At 35.4% G+C, this 22274-nt stretch overlaps 1 protein-coding gene and 1 non-coding gene across 2 annotated transcripts in view; both read right to left on the reverse strand.

Moving 5' to 3' along the window:
* The window catches only part of NRIP1 (nuclear receptor interacting protein 1), a 98050-nt gene that overhangs the window by 71334 nt on the left and 4442 nt on the right, over positions 1-22274 (reverse strand). The window contains exon 2 of the mRNA XM_030329365.1: positions 8173-8253. The gene's annotated coding sequence lies outside the window, so the exon portion shown is untranslated. The remainder of the gene's footprint in view (positions 1-8172; positions 8254-22274) is intronic.
* LOC115524356 lies at positions 3640-3793 on the reverse strand. Its single transcript, XR_003972059.1, has one exon. It is a non-coding gene; the product is annotated as a small nucleolar RNA SNORA62/SNORA6 family (small nucleolar RNA).

The raw sequence follows: 22274 nt of genomic DNA on the forward strand, positions 1-22274 counted from the left end.
TCTGGTAAAAGAAAATGAGCGGTGATCACAAGACGCTGATGATGAAGACTGAGAAACCAGTGTGGCCGTCTAAGAAATGTGCACTTTAACGTCTTTAAGGATGAGGCAAATGGAATATGATGCTGAGAAGTAGGAGCCAGATAAAAATAGGACTTGGCCTTTTTCTTATAGGCAAAGGTCTTTGTTTAGAGTTATGATACTTCAGAAAGATTTACCGTCCTATAGTATATACAATGTGAATAATAAAAACTAAATGGCAAAAAAAAAAAAAAAAAAAAAAAAGACCAGTTAGAAAGCTACTGCAGTAACAATCATGAAGTACTAATACTTGAATTTGGAAGATGACAGTGGAAAGAGAAAAAAAATAAACCCAAACTCATAATTCTTCCTGTTCTAATGAAAATGATTACTGAAATAGTCATATATATCATGTGCTGATATATGAAGGCATAAAATAAAACCAAACACTTATAAACACACTTGCATGAAAACTTTGGTTAAATGATTGCATAAAGTTACCTATTCTACAAAGGAAAAAACATTTATAAATCTGCTTTCAATATATTCTCAGGTAGCATATACAATTTCTTAATATAAGGCTTTGATTACATTTTTGTATTATTTTAAAAACATTTATTGTAGGTGGCCTAAAAATAAAACTTTCAACAACTACAATTAGAAAATATCTATATACAACGAAAGACAATCTATACTAGATAGAAATCACTTCTTAAAAACTATCAAGGTCTATTTGGTTCATACTAATTTTAAGATACCAAATTACGATGTATGTCTCTATATTTCACAAGAACAAAAAAAGTATCTTATAAATATCCTTCTCTGATAAGATTATTTTTATGATCCAAATGAAAAAATATACATGTAAATACCCAAAAGATAAATTACCTGACCATAATTATAAACCCTACTTTTTGAAAACACATAGTTACATGCTACCTTTCGTAGGTACATACGTATCAGTCTGAGAAATAAACTACTTTCAACTAATTCAAACTATCAAAATGTATTATTATATATACAACTGAAGATCTTTGTTTCCTTGTGCTTTAAATATTCCCTATCCCTAGAAAATTCCTAAGGCACATTTTCAGGATTGGAAAAAAGTGTATCTTCTCCATGCATTCAAGAAATATTTACTCAATAAATACTTACGAGCTCCTTCTAGATGCCTATCATTAAAAAACAATAATTTTTAAAGGTATAATTGATACACAAAAAGCTGTACAACTTGATGAGATTGGAGGTAAACACAGACTCATGAAATCACTGCCACAGTCAATGCCATAAATACATCCAACACCTTGAAAAGTTTCCTCCTGCCCTCTTTATTTTTTGTATGGTAAGAACACTTAACATAAGATCTACCTCTTTGCAATTTTTTAAATATAAAATACAGTACTGTTAACCATAGGTAGTATGCTGTACAGGTCTTTAGGATTTATACCTCTTGTGTAATTTAAAGTTTGTACTTTTGACCAAAACCTCAGTTTCCTCCTCCCAATTCCTGGTAAACACCATTCTATTCCCTGCTTCTATGAGTCTGACTATTTTGGGTTCCTGATATAAGTGAGGTCATGTTCTTCTGTCTAGCTTATTTCACCTAGGATAATGTCCTATAAGTTCATCATGTTGTCACAAATGACAGGATTTCCTTCTTTTTTAAGGTTGAATAATTCCATTATACGGAAATACCACATTTTCTTTATCCATGTCTTGGCTATTGTCAATAGTGCTGCAATGAGCCCCAAGAGTGCAGATACCTCTTCAAGATCCTAATTTCAATTTGTTTTGTTATATACCCAGAAGCAGGACTACTGGATCATATGGTTCCATAATCATTGTGTTCAATAGTGGCTATACCAACTGATGCCCAGCACCACTCTAGGTTCTTTCAGATATATTAGGGATGAACAACACAACATAAAAAGATTCCTGCCCTCAGGGAGCTTTCACTATAGAAGAGGAAAATGATCAGTAACCAATAATTTTTTAAAAATTAATTTCATGGTAGTCTGTGCTGACAGCTCGGAGCCTGGAGCCTGCTTCAGATTCTGTGTCTTCCCTCTCTCTACTCCTCCCCTGCGCACACTCTGTGTCTCTCTGTCTCTCAATAGTAAATAAATGTTAAAAAAAAAATTTTTTAAAGAACTGGGTGTCAAAAAAAATAGATTTCGTTAAAAAGGAAGAAGTAGTACTACATATTAAAAAGGAAAAAAAAAGTGAGTAGGACTATAAAACAACTACCACAGATCTAGAGCCCAAAGTAACAGCTAACATACAGTTATAGCAAGTATTAATCCAGGAGCTTTATCCCCCATGACAACACCACGTGTTACCATGTTCAAAGGTCAATACTACCTTATCCATATTCTGAATTACATTCTGAAGTCTGAACACTAAAAAAGCTTAAAACAAGCCAAATTGGTGGTAAAATCTGATCTAAGTTCATATAAGATAGCATATAGATCTTGATTTATCCTACTTGGCAAATATATACATGAAGAAACATTACCCCCAAAATCTAGGTAACCTTTAAATATCCTAATTAATGAAAAGTCATAGATACATCTATACATATACATATACATATACATATAACCATTTTTTCTTAACTGCCCTATTTTATGCAGGAGATAGAGGAGTTACATCATTCAGTTTATCACAAAAACCAGCCATGCTTTTACAAAATGGACAAAAAGGGGGGCGCCTGGATAGCTCAGTCGGTTCAGCATCCAACTTTGGCTCAGGTCATGATCTCATGGCTGGTGAGTTCGAGCCTCACGTAGGGCTCTGTGCTGACAGCTCGGAGCCTGGAGCCTGCTTCCGATTCTGTGTCTCCCTCTCTCTCTGCCCCTAACCCGCTCACGTTCTGTCTCTGTCTCTCTCAAAAATAGATAAACATTAAAAAAAAATTAAAAAAAGGAAAAACAGGAACATACAAAAGAATAAATTTGTATTCAGCATATAACCTAGAGTAAGGTGGAAAATATGAGTCTGCTATTACAGATTTTGAATTGTACAGTATAAAGGTAGTGTATTTTTCATACATGTGCCCCAACCATTGACTAATTGCTTTATCTGATGTTCAACAAACGGAAACGTTACTTATTTCAACACCGAAGGAAAACCAGGCTGTTTGAGACCCACTAAAAAGATGGTATATTAGCTTTCAACATGGCATCTTTCTACCGGATTTTAAAGGATACTTTTAATTAGATATGAATTTGGCAAACACATGGTCTTTAAAAAACCCAAGATATAACTATAGCTATGATGTCCAATATGGTAGACATGTGGCTACTGAGCATTTGAAAAGTGACTAGTTTGCCTTTTTAAAACTTTTTAATTTTTATTTCATTTTTTAAAATGTTTATTTATTGGAATGCCTGGGTGGCTCAGTGGATTATGCGTCCAACTTTGGTTCAGGTCATGATCTTATGGTTCATGAGTTCAGGCCCCATGTAGGGCTCTGCTGACAGCTTAGAGCTGGAGCCTACTTCGGATTCTGTGTCTCCCTCTCTTTCTCTGACCCTCCCCTGCTCACACACTGTTTCTCTCTCTTTCAAAAATAAGTAAAGATTAAATTATTTATTTATTTATTTACTTACTTATTTATATGCTTGTAGCCAGAATTACTATCAAATTCCACTCACTGAGCCGGAGATCCTTGCGGTGTTAACAAAAGATTTCCCCCTCCTACAGCACACTATATACACCTGTAAGTTCATCTGCCAGCCAGTGGCCTCAACTCCAAGCTCTAACAATGTGCAGGAAAAGTGACTAGTTTGAATTGAGATGTGCTATAAATGAAAATATACACTGAATTTCAAAAACTTACTGTGAGAAAATGAATGTAAAATATCTCAGAATTTTATATTAATTATGCAATGAAATGATAGTATTTTACTGATGGGGGTTAAATAAAATATTTCATTGATTGATTAGTTCCTTTTTCCTCTTTTAATGTGCCTAGGGAAAAATTTCAAATTACATGTGTAGCTTATACTATACTTTTTTTTTTTAATTTATTTTTAATGTTTTTATTTATTTTTGAAGGAGAAAAAGACAGAGCATGAGCAGGGGAGGAGCAGATAGCAAGGAAGACACAGAATTTGAAGCAGGCTCCAGGCTCTAAGCTGTCAGCACAGAGTCAGATGTGGGGCTCAGACTCACGAACTGTGAGATCATGACCTGAGCCGAAGTCGGACACTTAACCGAATGAGCCACCCAGGCGCCCTTCTTCTGTGTGAACTTCTACTCAATGAACAGCACTGTTCTATAGTAAGACTGAGAAAAAGATGGACATAAAATTTCTCAAGTCCTTATGTTCCAGAATAAATAATTTCACATTAGATATCCAAAAAGATTAACACAACATGGATAAAGTTAGCAAGATATATTTATCAGAAATGCTAAAGCAAATTATTTTGTAACTCAAGGGTATATTATTTTAGATATTCAAGAGGTATCCAAAAATCCAGGAATAAAATAAAAGCCCTACGTATGAAATGTCTAACTTATTTTAAAATCAACGTTCAGTACTTCTACACTAGTAAGTATATATAAGGGTTCTGTGTCTTATTTTCCTTCCCTAGGGTTAGGACAGACCTCAGTTTCAGTGACTAAATATATACCATAATGGCATCAGAAAACGGGCAATTAATTTTTAATGGACAGAAAAATTTCATACCTCCTAAAAAACAACTTTAGATTTTACTTAAAGTTGGAAAAAATTAAGTCCATTTCATAGTAAGATCTATCATTAAGAAAAGATACACTGATAGACATTTCCCAAATATCCTTAAAAGCACTCCAAGTATATATTATACTAAAGTTAAACATTTCCATATTCCACAATTCCCCGGTTCCAGTCCTGTGCATATACGCATCAGAAATGAATGTTTGTTTCTACCAAAAGATATAAACAAACTCACAGTAACCTTTCTTATACCCCCCCAATTGGAAAGATATTCAAAATCCATGTACAATGGAAAAGATAATGGTAGTCTAATCATACATACAATGGAATACAGACAATTTGAAAAGGGAGAGACAAATAATACACATATGGAGGACTCTCGCAGACATAAGGTTGATCAAAACACTCAGACACAAAACAGCTCATATTACATGGTTCCAACTGTATAAAGTTCAAAAACAGGCAAAATTAACACACAGTAAAAAACACCAAAGATTGGTTTCTGTTGAGTGGAAGCAGTACTGACTAAGAAAGACAGCCTTTTGAGGTTGGGTGTTAGCTACGCAGGGTTTGCTTATGTAGAAGAAAAGAAAAATCACTGAATGGGCAAGAAAGAGTCTATTTCACTAGGTGAAATTATACGTTGATAAAATGTTTATTTAGGTAACTTTTTAAAAAAAATGGTTTATATCTGTTAGTTTTAAAGAGTTTTAAAGTCCATTTGAATGTTTGTATCTCTAAATATTTAATTTTAACAGTTAATTCTTATCTTCAATTTAAAAAGATAACTTTCCATGCTCCTGGATCAAAGAAACAAATATTGTTAAAATGTCTACTACCCCAAGCAATCCACACATTTAAGGCAATCCCTATCAAAATACCAATGGCATTCTTCACAGAACTAGAACAAAAAAAATCCTAAAATTTATATGGAACCACAAAAGACCCCGAATAGCCAAAGCAATTTTGAAAAAGAAAAGTGGGGCACCTGGTTGGGTCAGCTGGCTGGGTGCCCAACTCTTATTTTTGGCTCAGGTCATGATCTCACCATTCATGAATCCAAGCCTCGAGCAGAGCTCTGCACTGACAGCACAGAGCATGCTTGGGACTCTCTCTCCCTTTCTTACTGCCCTTCCCCCCCCACCAAATATAAACTTTTTTTAAAAAGAAAAAAGCAAAGCAAAGCTGCAGGTATCACAATTTCAGACCTCAAGTTATATTACAAAGCTGTAGTAATCAAAACAGTATGGTACTGGCACAAAATAGACACTGTGATCCAGTTATCATGCTACTGGGTATTTACCCCCCAAATGCAAAAACACTAATTCAAAGGGATATATGCACCCCTACGTTTACAGCAGCATTATTTACAATTGCCAAATTATGGAAGCAGCCCAAGTGTCCATCGATTGATGAACAGATAAAGAAGGTGTGTGTGTGTGTGTGTGTGTGTGTGTGTGTGTGTGTGTGTTGTGTGTGTGTGTGTGTGTATACATAATGGAATATTCACTCATAATAAAGAATGAAATCTTGCCATTTGCAATGACCTGGATGGAAACAGGGAGTATAATGCTAAATGAAATAAGTCAGTTAGAGAAAGACAAATGCCATATGATTTCACTCATAGGTGGAATTTAGGAAATAAAACAAATGAGCAAGAGGTAAAAAAAAAAAAAAAAAAAAAAAAGAGAGGAACAAGCCAAGAAACAGACACTTAACTACTGAGAACAAACTGACAATTACCAGAAATAGATGAGGGGATGCATGAAATAGGTGATAGGGATTCAGAAGGGCACTTGTCCTCATGAGCATGGGGTTATGTATGGAAGTGTTAAATCACTACATCATACACTTGAAACTAATATAACACTGTATGTTAACTACACCGGAATTAAAATTAAATTAAATTTTAAGCTAATAAATAAATAAATAACCAGTAACCCACCCTCCAAAAAACTAAAAAATAAAAGGATAACTTTGAATTTCAAAAAATCCAGAGTTTCTGATCCTATCATTTTTTTCACTGAGAAAGTATGCATAGTCAAAATTAAAGTTAATATTTGGGAGGTTGTCTACATTTTCTTTTATAGTCCTAATGTGCTTGTTTAAATTTCTTATTTGCTTTCACCCTCCCTCTCTTAACTGACAATAAAAAAGAAAAGATGCTGCTTTGCCAATGGTGAATAATCTTGAACAGTTACTACTTTAAAAGTTCAATACAGGGGCGCCTGGGTGGCTCAGTCGGCTCAGGTCATGATCTCGCGGTTTGTGAGTTCGAGCCCCACGTCAGGCTGACAGCTCAGAGCCTGCTTCTGATTCTGTGTCTCCCTCTCTCTCTGCCCCTCCCCCACTCACGCTCTGTCTCTCTCTGTCTCAGAAATAAATAAACATTAAAAAATTTAAAAAAATAAAAATTAAAGAAAATGAAAGTTCAATACACTGTGTGATGGAAACATAAAATACTGTAAATTTATCCAATCCTAGAAATTCATATGGCTTGACAAGTGATTAAGAAAATCTGTAAAAATGATTTTTGTGTCATTGCATATGAATATAAATAATGAATATCCAGTTAATAAAGAAAATACATATTCAAAGAAGTTGACTTATTCACTACCCTTTAACAAACACATTATTTTATTAAATATTTGTATTCCAAGAAAGACAGCTGGCAAGTTTTTTAAGGAAAACACAAAACTTGGGGGAGGTTTAAAGGTGGATACTAAGAAGGAAACTTTGGATAGGGCTGAAGGGGACTGCGTTCACCACTGACTTTAGTCAAATCATTTGGTACATTCATATGGGGTCCTGGGATTGCAAAAGGCAAAAACACAAAGCAGGGAAGATTCTTCCTTCCTTCCTAGTAATATGTCACCTGTCCTGAGACTCAGGCTCGGCAAGTAGATGAATTCTTATGCTACAATAATAAACCACATGTGATAATGCAGATAGGGAACATAACAGACGGACACAGGCAGAATCAGGTGTCCATGGATCCAGATGAAAGACGGCAGAAATACAGATGGCAGCTGATCCCTCTACTGGAAGGTAGAGTTGTCATAGGCAGGAAGGACTTTAAGCCTGCCTGATTATTTAAGGTATATTTCATACTGTCTTAGATAAAAAAAAAAGAGCCTTTTATACCTTATTTTCAAATCAAAATATTCATTAATTATATATTAGAAAGAAAAAAAATGTAAATACTTCAGATGTTTAAAACAGGCAAAACTGGTTCCATCTAAACTAGACTTTTTACTCACTTACACAAAACTCAGAATTACTGACACTGAAATATATTCCTCCCCTGGGTTACAGATGTCAAACAACTAGTTAATCGACATCTGAAACTTAAAGAAAAATAAATAACAAAATGCAACATGATGTTCTTTCTTCTCTAACTGGAAAGGCTTAACTACATTTAAAAAAATGGGACAATAGACAAAATACAGTACCTTCTAGATGTGTTTCTCCTGACTGTTAAAATAACGGGTCCTGAGAACAGAGTTCTGCAATAGCTCACAGTCCAACACTCCCTGAAAATTAAGAAAAATAAATATTACTTCAAGCGCATCGTATCTCAAAGAATTTCAGTGGTATGTTTTACGATGGAATCTTAACTACTGGCTAAAATAAATTATCTCAAAAAATAACAAAAAAAAATGTAAGACAAAAAATATTCTTAATTATACACGCTTTCCTTGGGCATAGTTGTTGACCATACGTGATGAACAATCTGCATTATAAAATTTACCAAAATACACTATCTTTGTGCTACACCTATTCTAAAGGTGAGAAGTTAATGGTGATGAAGAGGAATTCTGATCAAGAATTCCGGGAGAAAAATTACTAGGATTATTTGGTTGTCAACACAGAGTTTGAAACACCTTCTTTTCTTTTTCTATACATACATACATACATATATATATACATATACATATATATGTATATGTATATATATATATGTATGTATGTATGTATATATATATTTTTTTTCTAGAGCACTGGTAAGAAAAAAATGTTGAACTGAGAATTAGAAGCCTTCTAGATACAGAACGACATCAACATGTGGGAAAGTTTATACCTTCAGGAATAACACACTGGGTGAAAAGTTTTTGAGCAGCAAGAGACATAGCCTACACTTTAATACTGTGGTGGCTGAGGGAACTTCATATTGATCAACAGGCTACTGGACAGTGAAGCCAGCTGGGGATAAGGAAGGTGTGATGCGGACTCCCTGATTCCACTACAGGAACTTTAACTTCGCAAAACAAAGTAGCTGCTTTTGATTATCACTTCATTCCCCAGTGCCTGTCAGTTTCCCCACAACCATACAGAGGTACCAAATTTCTTTTGAGTAATGCTTTCTCAACACCCAGCCAAAGCAGGCTCTTTGATCATTATGCTTCCAGATCACTTTCTCTGCATCATGCTTATTGTTATTCTCCCTGCGACTGTGAGCCCCTCACTCATCTCTGAATCCTCCAGCATCTCAGATGGTGCAGGGCACAGAGCTACGTGCAGTAAATATCTGCTCAACCAGTATCTCTTAGAGTCTTTACCAATTAATTAATATACCATGCTGAAGTAAAAATGATACCATAGAAGGAAAGAAGGTAATTATGTGGGCCAACTACAAAGTGAAGAATACCTTTCTTTTAAGCACTTCATATGCACAGAAACACACACACACACACACACACACACACGCATGCATGTACACACATACACACAGTTCTTCATCAGCAAGACTCTTCTAGTATCCGTGTCAATGCTCTCCCAACCCTTACAATCATCCTGCTAGGGTGGCAGATCTCCTTTCTGCCCAGGTGAACTGGGACTCCAATCCTGCTGTCCGAGGTCCTGCACCAACTGTCATGACGACTGGACATTAACACAAATCCTCTAAGCACATACGTGAGCTGCTCCTAAGCAACACTCCATCAGCAGCAGGAAATGCCACCTACATGTATGAGTCAAAGATATCCAGAATCAACTAAGCGTAGAATGTTCCCAAAATTTTATAAGTAGACAGAAGGCATCATCTTAAAATAGAATTATAACTACTAGAGAGAAATAACAAACAAACAAACAAACAAACACCCTGAAAAGACCTCCCAGTGATTTAAAGAAGGGGAAAAAAGCATTATCATTTCCTGTTAGGACATTTCTTTTTCAGCAACTAAATAAAAACATTACCAAATCATTTTATGTAATAAAATTTAACCTTATTTTCACCTTCCTCATAAAGCAAACAAATCTCTCTATCTAATAAGGTTCCATCTGAACTATGTAAGATGATAAGCAATACCTTAATTGCATTCATTTACATGACTTTGAAACTATTCTGGGCTGAAGTCACTGACTGCAAGGTCACAGAATACAAAAAAGTAAAATGTACGCAATTTACTGAGGAATGATCCACTTAGAGTGGTAGCACCTTCTCCTTCCTCATTAGAAGATAGCAAATGTTTTAATGCAATCAACAGGTGCAGAGGTCTCTTTGAAACATATCACACATATGCATGCTGATTTTATAACTATTAATATGGATATAACTATATAACTATTAATATAGATATAATATACTAAGCATATATATTTGAATAAGTTCATCATATATTATGCCTTGCTTATTAAAATCAATCTGCCGAAAAGAGGTAAAGGACAATTCTATGCCTTAATAGCATTTAAAATCAAAAGATGAAACAGGGCTATTATTTTTCCATTATCTAATAAAATTTCTAACAACTAAAATTCAGGTTACAGAGCTATAACAGTTTTTAGGCCAAGAACTGCAAACATAGGATCTTAAGTATATTAAGAGTTTCTGCTTTCACTTTTTATAACCTAAACGAGCATATGTTCAACTATTTTGCTTAGAGAAGCAGACTTTACATGTCTCAAAGTCAGTAATTAACATTAGTAAAAGGAAGGAAATACAGCAGACAGAAATTGACTACTACAGATTACAAGATACAATGTGTACTCTTTGTAAACCTCAAAATACATCAAAACGCACAAAAACAAGTTAACTCAACAAAATATTTCCGTTTATTTTTATAAAATTCGAACAGACTACATAATACTGGCGCTTGAATTTACTGGAGAAAAAAGAAAGAAGCTAAAATAGGATCCAGGACACTTTAAAATGTTTATAATGAAATGTAGAGTATCAAATATTTGTTTTAGGTTTAACATAACATCACCAGAAGATTCGCTTAAGAAGATCCTGCCCCCCCAAAAAAGAAGTTTCTGTGCATTAGATAAATCTCCCACATTTAATTTACTAATCAAGTACTTTTATACTACTCAAGCCAATCTTTCATAATTTAAAAATGACTTAGTGAAAGAGAAGCACTGGTATTCACATTCTCTACCTTCACAGAAGGGCAGCACAGTTTTTCATGTAAATCTGTATTAGCCAAAAAGTTTCAACTAATGCTACTCCACCAAGAACACAACGATGAGTACATATATACTGAAGTCCTATATTCCTAAATAAACTCCAATATTATAACATCACTTTGTCTTTTTTAAATGAGAAATAAAATATCTTGATTTCCTTCTATAAGTTAAGCCTATTCACTTTGAATAGCTTAGTGGTAAAATAAATGTATATATACATTTTTAGAAATACCAGTTACTATGATCCACATATTACTTTCAGTGACCATATCTTATTTAGATATTTAAGTTTCCTTTCTATAAGAAGCAATTCAGAGTCTAACATGATATATATATATATATAATTTGTATAAACACATAACAGGTAATTCATGGTTCACATCCTTTGACAAGGATAAAAGCATAGGGGGCCAATCAGAATCTTCTAGTATTGTTTCCGTGTTCTTGGTCACCTTTTTACTTAAACTCAAATCTCAGGTTGTCAATAATTTTCTGATAAAGATGATAACTTTTTGTTATTTCTAAAACACTTCCGTCTGTCCACACAAAAGACTGAATGCCTTATGTGCCTACAGCTCCTTGATTACGATCACAATATCTAAAGTTCTATTTCATCCACATAAATTGAGGATTTTCCTTTCCATGGACATCAGAACATGTTAAAGCCAATCTTTATAGCCACAATCTAGCCTTTGTGTATCTTTAAATGGTCTACAACCTTGAACTGAAAATGAACTACATTAATGGCATCACTCCTACTGCTCTCAAAGAAAGAAAGGAGTCTGAGTCTAGGTTCAGATACACTTCATTTTAACAGCATGCATCAATCTCAGGTGCGCCCAGTAAACCCTAGCCACAAAGCAAGCATGCACACTTATGCCTTTCCATTTTCTCTTTTCTTTTCCCTTTCCTCTTCCCCAGGAGGTTAATGAACAAAATATTACACTTTTTTAAATAGATATAATGATATGGAGATAAACTATCCATCTGTCAGAAACAGAGTTACCTAAATAAAGAAACTTAACAATTCTGTATGTAAAATTAAATCCTGGACTGACAGCGTTGTTCAAATAACACTCAGAAAAGAACAACGTGACTCAAACTGTAAGGAACAGGCCAAAAACATTCCATCAAATCAAGTGTATCTAGAATAGGCCATCATCTCTATTTGAAACACTTGCTAAGAATATGTGACTTCACAGTTCCATCTAGGAAATATTTTTTCTTCCTCTCTTACCTGTTCCCCCACCCATCTTGCATTCAACTCCATAAACAGCAGTAATCCCCCATTATAAAACAGTTGACGGTTAAAACAATGAGCCAACGAAGAAAGTACAATATTCTGTAACTGACATTTACTGCATTGGCCTTGGACTTCTAATCTTTACCAGACGGGCACACAAATCAATCCATCAGCTCATAAAGGTGTGCTTTTTTAACCTCTAAAACAGATGGGATTGGCCAGAAGTGTCTGGCATGTCAAACTGCTAATCACTGCTGCCCTTTGCACAAAATAACCCACTTAAGTTGAGGCATGGTTGCACTGTAACCGACATTAGTCTGTGGGAAACCCATTTAACTGTCACACACTCCTGCCACTCCTGCTCTCCCTTAATTAAGCCTAATGCCTTATGCTTTGACCTTTTGTTCTAGCCTATTAACCCTATCTAGTACAAGTTCAATTATGTTAAACTAAAAACTTTGCTGTAAAATATGAAATGCCAAGCTCAAAAAATCATAAGGGACATCCTCTCAGCCCTTAGTTCTATGCACACTGTTACTCAATGCATGCAACAGTAAAACCTCATTTGTGAAGTGATACTGATTCTTACGGAGAGGAACCAAATCATCATTCTAGTCCGCCTCCCTTATTTTATAAACTGAGGCCAGAAAACATTAAATGAAGCCCATTTCACAGCTTCAGCTGAGCCACATTGAAACCTATCTAATCTCTACCTCTACTCCTTTATTCTCCATGATATCTCTGATTAATAGTTAAACCACTCAACAGTGTGTTAAGGATACTAATTGTTCACCACAAATTATTATCTTTCACCACCCTCTAGAATGCACCACACAAACTAGACTAAAGCAAAACAAATAGGCATGTGAACAGGCCTCAGAAGTAATTTCCCTACACACACAAAACTTTCTCTCCCCTTGCTAATTCTTTTTAAAAGTAACAACGGTCATCAAGAACTGCTAAATTCTGCCACATTCACATATAAGTATGTGTGAATATGTATTGTATGAATACAGTTTTTTTTTCTTTCCTGACGCTTCATTTAAATATTCAACAGAGCAAATGACTTAAGTTACAGAAAGCAATTACAACTCACAATTTATTCCCAGTGGACAAATTCACAGCTGGAGATCTCTAAAAATACCTTTTTTTTTTTTTTTTAACACCTGTATGTATACAGATTGCTGTTTGCATCTACCAGGATTTCAAAATATAAAAACAAAACAAAAAAAAACTTTTAAATTCACTATAAAATAAAAAATATAGTCGAAACTAACATGCTGTCTTCACAGGGGTATTTTAGTTTTAACATACAGAAATGTGTGTTATTAGTCCTCTTCCATTTTCCTCACACAGCTAGAAAAATTTTTTACTACTTTCACTATAACACATGAAAACAATTTAAAGATCAATAACATATAACAAATATTGGATTATCATCTGTGAATCTTGTGAGAAAATACAAATTGGTCTCAGATTTTCAAAAGATTAAAAGTCAGATTTTACTTCTATCCTTTTTGTTGTTGACTGTCCCAAGGCCCATTTCACCCATTTTCAGTAATCAATATTGTCATTTTACAGGAAACTGACAAGTTAAGGTAATATGCCACTAATTGGAACATACCATAATTTTTAAAAGAAAGATCATTCAGAGTTGTGCTAAAATGATGAATAAATCCAATGATGGAATTTACTCTATTTTAACAGGTAAGAAAACATGGTACGAGAGTTTAAAACTCAAAGTGAATTTGTTTACCCTATTTCAAAGGAAAGCATGGCTTGGCATTATCAGGACGAGTATCTACAAGGATGTATAAAATGTAAAATACGTGGCTGGATGAGTGGTCAGAGCTAGAACAAACACTTGTAGCAGACACAAAATAATTACCCACAAAATAATGATTTAGAATCTTATTCACCTTTTTTTTTTTTTTTTTTTTTACCACAAAGGAAAATGCTGTTATTTTAAATGAAACATCATGCCTTACTTACAAGAGTCAGTTCATGAATATAGAAATTAAGTTTGGGTCTCTGTTGAGGAATCTAACATTGGAAAACTTATACTAATGTACAGAATTCATGCATTCTGTAACACATTGACGCTAAGGAACTATGAAAAGCAAAGATGTCCAGTCAATCAGGATAAACAATTTTGAAAGCACAAAGTAGAATGTATCACATAATTAGTCAATGTGCAATTTTTTCTACCTTTTTACTTTGGACAATAGTCCATTGGCCTGCAGATCTTCTTTTGCTATAATTTATAAGCATGTGACATACACACACACACACACACACACTACACACATATATATATACATGAGAGCCATGAGAGCTGTTTTTTCTGTTTACAAAAGATATCCACTCCCAAGCATGGATGAAGTTTAGTAAAACTTTTCTTCACAAAGCAAGAAACCGGGTTAAAGTTACTTTAAGAGCATTTGTGAAATCTCAGTGTTGTAAACATATACCCCAGATAATCTATACATTTTAGCATTTGAAAATTAACTGGTAGTTTAGAAATTTCTGAGCTCCATTTTAAAATGTTTCCTTTCTACCTGAGCATTATTAATCTAGTTGAACAGAATAGTGTTGTGACAGTCAAAAAATTCACCTCCAGAAAAGAGCTATTACTAATTTAAAAAATAATAATAACAAAGGGGGTTCATCTACTATTTAAGTCCTGTAACTTAGTAGGGTTTGAATCATCAGGTCATTCTTGATGGTCTCTAACTTTTAGATTACTGAACACCAAAATTAACTCTAGACATGAGATTTTGAAATGCCTCCGTCTTCCCAACTAGTCAAATCCAATGTGATTAAATGTGTCAAGCTCGGGTCTCTTTACCACTACCATAAACTAAGTGTCTTTAACTAAGGAAATGAAGCTAAGAAAACTCTCTATGCAGCTCTATAAAAAATTTGTTTCTTTAAAAAATAATTAAATGTTGCCCCCAAAGATTGTGCTAAATGTGTTTTCTGAGATATTGTAGTTTGTGTATTTTTGAAGAAACCCAGCATTACAAAACAATTGCAAGTGCCAAGTAATTATAATGTCACCAATAGGTGCACTTTTTCCTTCATAGTTAATACGCCTGGAAAGATGATGATAAATTTTAAGGAAGAAACAGTATTCCTTTTAGATGCCCTAATTTAAATAAAGAAAAAAAATGTAGAACAGCAGCTATTACGAATTAGCTATGCACAATAATTGGCAACTGTTACATATAAATACATAAAGGCTCTATCCCTGACCCCACAAAGCCAGAGTTTACCAATAATTGGATTGGTACAGTTCAGTTCAACAAATGTTTGTAACGGCCCTCTATGTGCCAGGCATCTACAACACCAACAGTACACTGATGAATGAGCTCCTATTCATGGAGCGGACGGTCCACTGAGAAACACAAACATTAAACAAGTGTGGCCATTGCAATCAGGGTACAGAGAACTGTGGGAGACAAACCTGATCTTGTTGGAGGCTTGGGGACTGCAGTGAGCACCTACACTCTCTTGCCCACTGTCCCATGAGTAAGAATATTTCTTTCCAATTTACTTCGCCAAGGTCAAAATATGGTCTGTGGCCCATATAAGTGGCTCCCATTAGGTTTCTTCTCTCTTGTTCTCATTCTACAGGGCTGGATCTAGAGGCCCTTGGTTCAGGGCACATTCTCACCACTAGTCCACACAGTGCCCTGTCATTATGTTACCTTTTCACAGGAGTATACAGTAATGGGGTCCATAACCTTTGCATTATATTCCCAGTTGAACAGACAGACCCAACTACCTGCACTAGTAATTTTAAAATATCACTCTTCAGTAATAACTAGAGCTGACCTGTGAGTATTCTGATCCCACTAGTTAACGAAAGGTACCTGGCTCTGGTAATCTACAAATAGAAGTTTCCGTACTGATTTTTAAATAGAGCTCAAAATGTATATAACATGTAGAAACAAAGCTGCTGCATGAATAAATGCGCACCTGTACTGTAAAACTTGTTTTTAAATTCTCAGCCTAGAAAGTACGTTCCAAGTACGAGAATATCAAATGAATCACAAGACTGTTCTGAAGACCATATTTTGGTAGCAGGAGAAGAAAATATGCTCCAAAAACAAGGGGGATGTAGCTGGTCCTTTCTCGCTCCGCTTCTCAAGACTGTCTTTCTGGTCAGTGTGGACTTTACTGCTGGATCCATCACCAAACGTTATTAACGATTTCTTAACATCTGGTACCTAAGCCCTCTTTCTGTGACTGCCTTCACAAAAACTAATAAACTGAAATAAATTAAGGCTTGATTTCTTATCCTGGGTTTACCCAAGTACTGGCTGTATAAATTTTAAAATGTACTTAAATTCTCAGGGGTTCAATTTCCTCCTCTGTAAAATGCAAACAACAAAAGTTTTGGAAATATTATTTCATTTTTTTAAAGTTTTTATTTAAATTCCAGTTAGTGAACAGTATAATAGTTTCAGGTGTACAATATATACAACACCCTCATTTCAGCATTAACAACGACAAAAGTGTTGGAAGATAAGCAAGTAATACCCCATTGCATCATATGTATACCTTGGCAAAAAAAAAAAGGAGGATCAAAGGAAAAAGGTGTGTAAGTGCTAAAAGGTAGCATTTAACACTATTTGATTTACAGTTCACACCAACTACTATTCCGTGTACTCTCCTATTAAGCAAGATGCCTTTATAACCCAACTTGTTTGAAATGGGGAAGACAAGGTACCTGTAGGACAAATAGACTTAAACCTGGAGCATCCATAGCTTTTATCACGTTCCCCTCCACTCTGAAAAATGTAAGGATTCTATGAAATTACTTCAACTTATGTGAGAGCCAAGCAAAAAAAAAAAGGAAAAGAAAGGGAAGAAGAAAATATGACATTGATTCAGGTCAGTCAAGGATACTAGGATAGTAAGCACAGCGTTTTACTAACAAAATAAACAATGCATTGCTTTGAGTTTTGACTCAATAACACCAAACATCTGGATATTGGGAAAGAACCAGATGGTGAATAAAAAAAAAATTTCTATCTTCAATCCCTGGCCTCATGTAGATTCAGTCTATTTCAGTTAAACTTCTTAAAAAGGTAGGGATGGGTTAGGGAGAGAATATAAACATGTATCTGAACTCCAGAAAGATTTTTTTTCCCCCCAGATTGTTTACTTACATGGCTTCTCTCTTATTTGGCCAGATACAATATATTCTCTTAATAAAACATTGTAGTAAAACACTCCTTTGCAGCTTTTATACAAACCCTTTTGTTTATCCAACATTCACTTGGCAATTCAAAATCCAAAGCACGCTAGAAAATATTATGTATATGAGCCTATTACTCATCCTTGTGTCTCCACTACAGTTTTAATTTGACTGTATCTTTTAGTGCAGAGGGAACCACTACCACCCAGCTTGATTCTTTTGGGTTCAGAATTCCATAAATTTTAAATGAAGCAAGTAAGAAGAGGTGGAGAGGTTTATAACTACATTTCTCATGGCCTCAACAATAACAGAGCATGTCCGATGTGCACTTAAAAATATACTGTATACCAGGGGCACCTGGATGGCTCAGTGGGTTGAGCATCCAACTTCGGCTCAGGTCATGATCTCAGGGTTCGTGGGTTCAATCCCCGTGTCGGGCTCTGTGCTGACGACTCAGAGCCTGGAGCCTGCTTCAGATTCTGTGACTCCCTGTCTCTCTCTCTGCCCCTCCCCAACTCGTGCTCAAACACACACGCGCTCTCTCGAAAACAAACATTAAAAAAAATTAAAAAAAAAATACTGTATACCACAAACCTCCCTAACCCAAAAATCTCTTTCCTGACCATATTCTACTCCCAGAATGAAGCCAAATACTCATCTATCTCTGTTTCCTCCTGATAAATTCACAAATGCATTAACAATTTCCTCTTTGTAACAAAGAGCCCAGTTTATTAGCATGGTGTAGTCTTTAAAATAAAATTATGGTAGGTGAAGATAGGGCAATGACACAAAATTCATGTCAAGAACCATTAGTCAAGAATTTTAACTTTTCCACCAGAAAGAGCTATGGGCCTGAATTTGCTGAAAGTGCTCCTTCAAGTAGACAAACAAAATTAGCCTTGGGAGCACCTGGATGAAGACCATGACAAGGTATTTTAATGAATTATATCAAGAAACATGGTTGCTTTCTCTGCCTCAAAGAACACTATGGTAATTGTGTGGAATACCTCACAAGGGTTAGCATCTGAGGAGGGAAAGGAGCTTGCAGAGTTACCCTGGGTGACTACACTTCTCAGGTAAGCCCAGGGAACAGAGGGCATCAGTTCTCTTGAGAATTAACATCAACTGCTACAGAATTACCAGTTGGAAACAGGGTGCCTTCCTTATGAGACCGGTCTTTGGAAAGCCAGGCCCGGCAGACTGGGGGTGCTGCACCGAGTTCTATGGCTATTCTACGCTCTATTTGGGAGCAGGCTTTTAGAACTTTCTAAAAATCAAATAGAGACTGGCTTTCTTTTAAAAAAGATGGCATACTCTCATGAAAAAGCAAATTATTATCAATGACATTAGCTGTGTGACCTCAGGCATTTCTCACACTAGGTTTCTTTCTCTGTAAATCGAGAAAATGATACCTATGTCACATGGAAATTGCAAAGCAGACAGCCAAGTGCCTGGAACAAAGCAGATGTCCCCAAATCCTCTTCCTTTTCCTGCTCTTTCTCTCAATAAAAAAGTAAAAGGCAAAAAAAAAAAAAAAAAAAAAAGGGCAGTGGGGCACCTAGGTGGCTCAGTCGGTTAAGCGTCCAACTTCGGCTCAGGTCATGATCTTGCGGTTCGTGAATTCAAGCCCCGCGTCGGGCTCTGTGCTGACAGCTCGGAACCTGGAGCCTGTTTCAGATTCTGTGGTCTCCCTCTCTCTCTGAACCTCCCCCGTTCATGCTGTCTCTGTCTCAAAAATAAATAAACGTTTAAAAAAAAAAAAAAAGGCAGCTTTTTGGATTTCCAGTTTTTACCCTATCATGTCTACTTTTAAAACCTCAGGCTTGAAATCTTTACTGCTTACTGACAGCACACGTCAATGTATAGAATCAGAATTTCACAATTTAGAAATCAAATCTAACCCCCTTGTTCTAGTCTACAGAGAGATAAAAGGACGTTCCCATTATCTGTATTATACACGGTTTTAGTAGCAGATCCTAAGCTAGAAAATTGGATGTGGAATAACAAAACAAATACTTTTATTTTTTTTTAATGTTTATTTTTGAGAGAGGCAGAGAGTGAACGGCGGAGGGGCAGAGAGGGGGCGGGGGGGGGGAAGAGGGAGGCACAGAATCTGAAGCAAGTTCCAGGCTCTGAGCTGTCAGCACAGAGCCTGACGTGGGGCTTGAACCCACAAACCATGAGATCATGACCAGAGCCAATGTCGGACACTTAACCCACTGAGCCACCCAGGTGCCCCTAGAACAAAGACTATTTAAAAATTTGTGTTTTAAAAATCAAAGTTGAGCTTACATGATCCATTGTGCAAATATTCCCTTTATAGGAAAACAAACAAACAAATAAAACAAAACCCTGCAACTATGATTAATTCATTTTGAGGATGTTTTTTATTTATGTCCTATTTGAGTGTTTCTTATTCTAGCCTATTTGAAAGGTGGGGTCAATTCCTATTCTAGAGTTTTTCTTGGGATTCTCCACTTTCTTCTATCCCCCTTCCTTCCCTTAATTTGTTTCTTTTCCAGTGTATACATCTACCACTCTGTTGTAGATTACTCTAAATTCATAAATGCAAGAATCAAAAAAGATAATCTAAAAAAGTGCGCATTTCAAAAACCAGCTACAATCCCTTAAACATTTCCTATCTCTCGAATCCTGGAGAGATCCCTCAAGGGAGAAGACTCTTTTTTTTTCTATTTTGAACTTCTAATTCTCAAATTTTGATTATGTTCTGTCACATGTCAGCTCTCTTATCTACACTGTTATTAAATCAACACAACAATTATACTATTCTCATTTTAAGACTACATATAAACATAATTTCCTAACTACTGCAATGCTGAATTATCATGACTTTTTAATGCATTAATGTATTTTTTAATGCAGTCACATGTTATATACAGTATAGACAAACTCAACAAGTCAAAGCACACAACTACAAGGAGAAGTTTGCTTATCAACTATGTGACTTGAGCTTTTCTCTCATCTACCTAAAGCTAATTGCCTGACTTCTACCCAGTATCCTTACATAGCTGGTGAGGAAGGTAAAAGCAAAATAAAGCACCCCAATTAACAGAAGCTCCTAACTCCTTAATTCCTGATTTGTTCTCAATTCATTAGCAGATTACAGATTTAAAAATAAGGAGTAGCCCTATCATTTAACACGTGACTGAAAAAGGACTTTCTTAATTAGAAGTCCAAGGATAAGAGACTTCATTCCACCAAAGCTCTGAATAAACACCAACATCAGGTCAATCAGAGTTGTCCTGGTCCTCGTGGAATCTTAAGCTGATGACTCAAGTTCCCAGCAAGCTTCTAGTTTAATATTTCTTGAAACACCAGGCTTAGTCACAGAGTGACCTGGAATTTAAGGCAAATAAGGGTCTCTTTCTTCATCCTTAAAGATATTTTTGCTAAATGACACAAAGTTAAAGAGGCAAGATGGGTTTTAATTTAGAGCTTTTATTCCCTGAAGTATACCAAGTCAAAAAAATTTCCTGGGAAGAGTGAAGCATGCTAGCTTTGAATTTCAAACACAACTATTAACCCTTTCAGAGAAGCAATTCTATTTCCAAATTTCTTAACAAAATGATTTTTCCCCTCACGCTATTTATTGAAAGAGGGAGGGAGGGAAGAAGGAAGACAGGATAGATGAAGGAAGAAAGGTGGGGAGGAAGGATGGATGGATGATGGACGGACAGACCAATGGATGTCACAAGCATCCTCCTAGCCAAAGTTTGAACACATTCTGGAGTTATTCTTGAATTTTTTTCAGCTAAAAAACAAATCAGATGAATTATCCAAATCAGGTAATTATCCATAATGTTATCTTCAAAAACAATCTATCCTAAAATCTGGTATAGACATTCAGAAGTATCTTAATACCACTAAGTAAACACAGTGAAGTCCCTTCTTTCATAGCTACATTTTTGAATTGCTAGTCTCCTCATAAATTCTTTAAATCTGCTTCTCATCATATTACCCCTACAGTTCTAGGCCAAATGTTATCCCTAGCATGGTTTAAGGTATTAACTTTAACAAAATCCTAATACAGTGGTAAAATGTATCATATTTCCCCTCTTTGCTGTTCTTCTCAATGTTTCATGAACTTAAATAAGATTACTTTGTTTCAGGTGTATGGATACTCTAAGACACCACAAGTTTTGTAATGCTTTATTTGTAATATTTTAAGAGGTGCAGGAATCTGTTTGGATTTCAAAGTTCATAATGCAGAGTATGTACTATCACAGTGACAACAATTAGTATAACATCCTATTATCTCAATAGCTGTATTTTTAATGAAAAATTAAAACTACCCTTCATACCTGTAGTAAAGGAAAAGGAAAAGTCTGTTCTAAATGACCTCTAATTTTTAGAATCCTAAATATTCAATATCTATCAAATTGAACATTAAATTTCAAGGAACAACAACAACGACAACAACAACAACGAAACAGATGGACATTTAGAGCACAGTTTGTGAAGAAACCCTACTAAGACTTCAGAGAACTCTAAGTCCCAATTTCCCCCTAATCCTAAAGGTGCTTAAAGGAAATATTCTTTCTGTAGTTATCCGCTTCAAGTTATCTTTATCAGAAATCCTAGGAAAGAATTCTCTAGTTCACCACCCAAACCTCAGTACTGTTTCCTGTGTTCAGTAAGACCCTCGGGAAACACAAGATCTTAAAAGAACAAAGAAAAGT

This window comes from Lynx canadensis, chromosome C2 (assembly GCF_007474595.2).
Source record: "Lynx canadensis isolate LIC74 chromosome C2, mLynCan4.pri.v2, whole genome shotgun sequence".
NCBI lineage: Eukaryota > Metazoa > Chordata > Mammalia > Carnivora > Felidae > Lynx > Lynx canadensis.